The sequence below is a fragment of the Lytechinus variegatus genome, chromosome 6, assembly GCF_018143015.1.
Source record: "Lytechinus variegatus isolate NC3 chromosome 6, Lvar_3.0, whole genome shotgun sequence".
Taxonomy (NCBI): Eukaryota; Metazoa; Echinodermata; class Echinoidea; order Temnopleuroida; family Toxopneustidae; genus Lytechinus; species Lytechinus variegatus.
In genome coordinates, this window is record NC_054745.1 from 46,003,616 (window position 1) to 46,010,727 (window position 7,112).

A 7,112-nucleotide genomic window follows, 5' to 3' on the forward strand; every position below is an offset into this window, starting at 1 on the left:
ATCAAGCCAAATTTATACCATTAAACTTGAAGAGGGGTCATAAAGACTTCTAACTATTGTAACTTCCATGGAATCCTTGACTGATTGGCTGCTGAGCCCATTGTAGTTGTATCCCTTTATGAGATCAGCCCTAGAGCTGCTAATCATTAAAAATATTGAGTATTTCTTTAGAAAATTTGACAAAAATATGAAAGTGAAATATTATTGGCCTGGTTCCTAATATTTAGAACCAGGCCAATAATACATTGGGTGATTTCAAGTATGGTGTTGAAATCTGGTGTTGGTGTTATGACAACACCAGCCACAACACCGTACTTGAAATCAGGCTGGTGTTGGGATTGACCTCGAAAAATATGACATATTTCCGGCAGATCGTGTTGGAAGAATGGTGTTGAATATCGTCTGCTAAACCTAGCACTGCGGCTGGTGTTGACGATCTATGTGCAATTTCACCAACACCAACCCCCAGGGATTGGGAAAATCATGATTTCAAGTTCGGTGTTGGTGTTGGCAATCTCAAGCTCATGAAAATGCGGCGAACACGATGAAACATCCCCGTAAAATTAGCTTTTACAGTTAAGATGAGTTCAAATTATTTGAGCTTTACATATTTTGATGAAGAATAATGTTCACTGTTGAATTAATTAAAGCATTGGTATTCTGTAGATGAGAATTTAATGCATTTCTCTCCGATTTCAGTTTTGTCGTCGAGACTTCTCGTGTGAAGTTAAGATGATTTAGCAGCGCAGAGGCGTGACGTCATGTGCTATTGATAAACGCAACCGGTATCGTTCCTCTGAACTCAGCTCGGTTCAGCGGACTCTTAACGCTCTCAACACCGTACTTGAAATCACCCATTGACTTAAATAGGGCTAATTCACAAGGTCATACATGTATTTAAGGCCCCAGAGAAGCAATTTTGGTTTTTCAACGTGCTCTTCCAAAATTTATGGTATAAAAATGCTGCTGTTATGCAAAAAGTGAAAATTGATGTCACACTTTGGTGGTACTCTATTATCACATATATAAAGTCAATGTGTATTGTTTATTTACAACAGAAGAATGACATATGAACAACGGTGTGTGTGAGATTGCTAAGAAGTGAATTTCTATTTTTTTTAATCATCACTTTATTCAAAATCAAACAAAGGAACATAGGTGTCTATATAATATTAAAAGGAAATAAGCCCAGGTCATAAACTAATAAAAATTACTTGTAGGGCAACAGAGGTAAATTACAGAGAAAATGAATCACAATATCAAAAACATTTTAAAAACAAACAGAAGATCAAGTTTTGAGCAAGGAAAATATGAGAGGTTACGAGGATGGAATATAACGATTGGGAACAAAGATGGATGGTAATGTTTTGAGAAAGTCTATCATAACCTTGCTAAATCTTCAAAGCTACTGGGGGTTCTGTCCAAGAGTCAAGATCCGTGCAGTGGGGGCTCGTCATCAGTAAAGTTTAACCCTAAATAGACTGGGCTATTTCAACGCCTAAGAAGACTGGCTGAATTAGCCCCCCTTATGATGTGTGGAGCGTTGTGGCTCAGCGGATAAGTGTTCTGACTTTGAAACAGAGGGTCGTGGGTTCGAATCCAGCCGTGGCGTAATTTCCTTATCTCGGCCGTCGATCGCAACGAAAATTGGCACGCGCGTAATACCCATGGCATCTACAAAACCATATCAAATTCTGCAAAACATCTCATTGCTCATTAATTATGCTAATATATGCGTAAAGTCATGTTTGCTCTAATTAATAAAATAATGCCCCTAGAATGCTAATTTTTGTTTCACATACTCTAGATAGGCATCTGATTTAATTTATTTTTTGAAAATTTCAACATCACATTTTCTTATGCATTCTATTTTTTTCTACATTTCTTATGTATTTCTTTGTTTTTTTACTTTTTGTTTTTTCAATGGAAATTGTTGGGGACTTAACACATAAACAAAATAAAATAAATTTATTTTAAGCAGTAAAAGGGAAAAAAATGATACATTTTATTAATTAAGGCTAAAAATACTATTTGCATTGGATTTGTACACAATTCACGTTTTTGAGTAATTTTGGGTCTGCATGCACTTACGAAATGTTGCATAATTTTGGAACTGCATACCCGAGGTCGCAATTTTGGTCTCAAAAGTTGCGCGAGACTTGAAAGTAAAAAGTCAGCGAGCGATGCGGTAAAAAAACTTTGAGAGGTGGATTTATTGCGAAAAATGTCTTCTTAGTCTTCTTAGGGTTAAAGGGCTTTATAACGGGCCCCTATATGGACTCATCCTGCATTAAACTTTGCATCAAAGCACTAGTGTACGGGAGATGGTTCCACAGCCAAGGGGAAATAAAAGAAAATAAAGAAGGCAGTGAAATGAGACGACTGAAAAAAATATATGACATATTTGCTATGATGGAAAAGTCACAAAATTTGAATTTCATTTTCTGAAGATCACATAAAAATCTATCATGTTAGATTCTCATGAAAAGGTGATTTTTTTTATCTCGCTCATAACTTATATTAAGCTACATCTTGCCACAAGCGCCATACTGGGCCCCTCGAGCATATAGAGGTTTGCCCTAATGGGCACAATCATAACAAATATCCTGTTCACCTTGGCGTACAAAAGAGAGAGAGAAGGGTGAAATATATCTTTTTAACATGTCAAAATCTATCACAAAATATGATTTTTCCAATAAAAATATCAACATTTTTGCTCGCTCACATTTACATTTATTTGCCCGATACACCATATCGCCACCTCAAAAATTTTGCCTTATGATGCCATTGCCTGTTCCATGATATGACAGAGAAATCCCCCCCCCCCCCTTGGTCCCAGTTACGCCCCTATCTCTGACTTTCACTAGTTTGTATCCTACATCATATTCTTATTTCAGTACAACCCATGGCTTGTAATAACAAAGGTTTAGTTAGCCTGAGATAAAACTTGGACCATGGTTTGATTGAGTTAGCCCAGGCTAAGTTTTAGACCATGGTCTAAACCTCAGATCATTTCAGAAAAGATGGTCAAATAGTTTTAACATTAGGTTTTAAAAAAATTAGACCATGCTGTAACTACACCTCCCTTGTGAATACCGGGAGGGTTACTGGCCAATGGGTTTCTACCAAAAAATGCAAGGTCATGCAATGTTCCAATAAAGTTTTTAGGAAAATAAAATAAAAACTGACCCAGGTGATGTAGCAGGTGGAAGGAAAAGATTTCTTGAAATGTAAACACATTTTTTTTGCTGTAAATAGTTACAGCCCCAAGCTAAAACTGGGGTAATATTATCAAAGTCATTTGGAAGCGCATAGAGACGTTACAATCATAATCTGATACACACTATACAAGAACTCTTGTTTATTGCTAAATAAGTTCACAGATTTAGGGCATGTAAACACTGCTCCTTTGGAACAATTTCAGCTAAAATTTGATCCTTACAGTAGACCCAATATTTTGTTTCTACTGGAAAATCTTGCCTTGAATGACCTTGCATACCCAACAAATATAGGGGGATGATGAATCACTGGGCAGTGTTTCTAAGAGGTGTTACCTCTCCCCTCCTTCATTCAAGCAAGTCTCAAGATATAGTGTGGAGTGGCATTCCACAAAAGTTTAGTTGCAATTGAATGCAGATCAATAAATTGTTAATTTGAATTTAATCAAAGGAATAACATTTTGGAACTTAATTTGGGAATAGGGGCTGGTGTATTTGTTTTTTTTTCCTGAAAACACTGGAATACATGTATAACAAACAAAATGGAACTAAATAATAGTGTATTGTCAACTGCTTTATTATTGACATCAAAACAAATCATTTTATGATATCATCTTGATAAAATACATGATTTCAAACAAAATAATGATTCATCATTTTGAATGCTGAATCTGACACACAATATCTCATTTAGCAATAGTTAACATAATTGGCAGGATAAAAATTTAGATAATTGCAGCAAATTTCATATTTCCATGCCGAACATTACAGCAAAAAATCATCAAACATTGGTACAACAAGAATATATCAAATTACCCTATTCACTTCACATGCATGCATGGCCTATGTCTTCTTTAATCAGGGCTGACATTTCTTGTTTATGTAGAGTTAACTTGACCAAGAAGTCTTGAACCTTAAAGAAGACTATTATAAATGACCTCACTGAGAATATGATCAATGAGCACATTATCAATAAACATTACATCAGAAATTTCCTGTTATATTGGAATATTGTCAATACCATAAAAGGACATTTTGGTAGCGATGTAGAAGAGTTTCAGGAACAGAGAGAAATTCGTTGACACATCTAAGAATCAGAGCAAATAATTTGCAAATGTTTTGTTCACTCACGAAAGATGAGGGGATCTGGGTAGTGTTTCATCAACATTTTCATCCAACAAGTTGTCATATCTGACATCTTTCTCTGATGTTGATTGGCTGAGAGGTACTATTACTATGGTAACTGTCGGATAAAATAGGACTTGTCGGCTAAAACGTCCGACAAGTCCTTTCATGAAATGCTCCCCAGGAGAATTCAAGCCCAACTACATGGTCCCATGGACTGAATGAATTAGTTGTACTATTTCAGTATTTGATCATTTGATGATAAACACATTTTTACAGCCTACATGTACTTTAGCAATTAGTGAATAAGCCTGCATATACATGATGGGCCTTTCCACAAACTTTGGGCATGAATTGTGACATTTCAGCATATACTAAACTGGGTTACAAAAGAAACTTATCAAACTTCACAAGCACACTACACACATTTCACTCAGTCAAAATAAACAAAATTTTGACACAGGCTACATGTAGCTTCACTCAATCTTTACTAAGCACATGTCAATAATTAAGAGATTGGTTTAATCACAAGAGGCTGTAGCCCCTCAAATAAATTGGTTCTGAAATCCAAAGTCACAAAATGGCAAAAGAAACAACCAATGAAAATGAGATGGGATTAAACCATATGCTAATTCTTTTCTTCACTGCTATTGAGTACATTCATGCATTATGCTTCTTTGACCTCGATAGGTGTGTTTAAAATGTTAATTTCATTTTCCTGTAACTTCTTAGTTATTGAGGCAATCAATTAAACATACCTGGTCATAATGTAAATAATAAACTGATAAGTTTGTCTTATCTCATTTTCACTGATCTTCTGCCATCTTGTTTCTGGAAAAAAATGAGTTGAGGGTCTAGAGCCACTTTGTTATTGACATGTGCTAATGATGATCCACAGCATTCGTAGACGCCATATTTCTAATAAAAACATTCATAGGCACACAAAACATTCATAGGTGCAGTAAACATTATTGAAGCTAGTAGTCAACCTCTATTCACTTATAGAGCTCATCACATGGTGTGTAATGAAGGGAAACAAATTACACCGTGGCTGGGGGGCCTGAAATGCTTCAAATAGCCCTGGAAAATCCCATTCACTTCAATGTTAAAGATTATCCAATGTTGTAGTAGGTAGTGAAAAATAGCCCCTGAATATTAAATGTTTTCCCCTAATGAGCCATTCCCAATGATATCATATAAGAAACATAAATATGTTTTCCCCTAATGAGCCATTCCCAATGATATCATATAAGAAACATAAATATGTTTTCCCCTAATGAGCCATTCCCAATGATATCATATAAGAAACATAAATATGTTTTCCCCTAATGAGCCATTCCCAATGATATCATATAAGAAACATAAATATGTTTTCCCCTAATGAGCCATTCCCAATGATATCATATCAGAAACATCAATATGTTTTCCCCTAATGAGCCATTCCCAATGATATCATATAAGAAACATCAATATGTTTTCCCCTAATGAGCCATTCCTAATGATATCATATAAGAAACATCAATATGTTTTCCCCTAATGAGCCATTCCTAATGACATCATATCGGAAACATCGATATGTTTTCCCCTAATGAGCCATTCCCAATGACATCATATCAGAAACATAAATATGTTTTCCCCTAATGAGCCATTCCCAATGATATCATATAAGAAACATCAATATGTTTTCCCCTAATGAGCCATTCCCAATGATATCATATAAGAAACATCAATATGTTTTCCCCTAATGAGCCATTCCCAATGACATCATATCAGAAACATCAATATGTTTTCCCCTAATGAGCCATTCCCAATGATATCATATAAGAAACATCAATATGTTTTCCCCTAATGAGCCATTCCCAATGATATCATATAAGAAACATCAATATGTTTTCCCCTAATGAGCCATTCCCAATGATATCATATCAGAAACATATTGATGTTTTCCCCTAATGAGCCATTCCCAATGATATCATATCAGAAACATAAATATGTTTTCCCCTAATGAGCCATTCCCAATGACATCATATCAGAAACATCAATATGTTTTCCCCTAATGAGCCATTCCCAATGATATCATATAAGAAACATCAATATGTTTTCCCCTAATGAGCCATTCCCAATGATATCATATAAGAAACATAAATATGTTTTCCCCTAATGAGCCATTCCCAATGATATCATATCAGAAACATAAATATGTTTTCCCCTAATGAGCCATTCCCAATGATATCATATAAGAAACATCAATATGTTTTCCCCTAATGAGCCATTCCTAATGACATCATATCAGAAACATCAATATGTTTTCCCCTAATGAGCCATTCCCAATGATATCATATAAGAAACATCAATATGTTTTCCCCTAATGAGCCATTCCCAATGATATCATATAAGAAACATGTTTGGGTCTGACTGCTCTATAACACACTACCTATATGTAGGAAACAATAGGAAATATGTGTTATAGTTCTCATGCAAAATTCTCATAAAATATAATTGGGAATTTCTCTGATAATATGGAAGACTTTGTGGCTATTTCATGGACTTCTCCACTTTCATATCTATCTTAACCCTGTTTTAACTGGGGGGGGGGGACAAATTGACCCCCCTGCAAATTTTGTCACTACTCCCCTGCCACCATGTGAAATTTTTTGACCACATCTGCTTACTTTCAAGTCTTGTGCATCTTTTGAGACCAAATTTGCAATGGTCCGGTAGGTAGTCCAAAATTACGCAACATTTTGTAAGTGCACATCAGACCCAAAA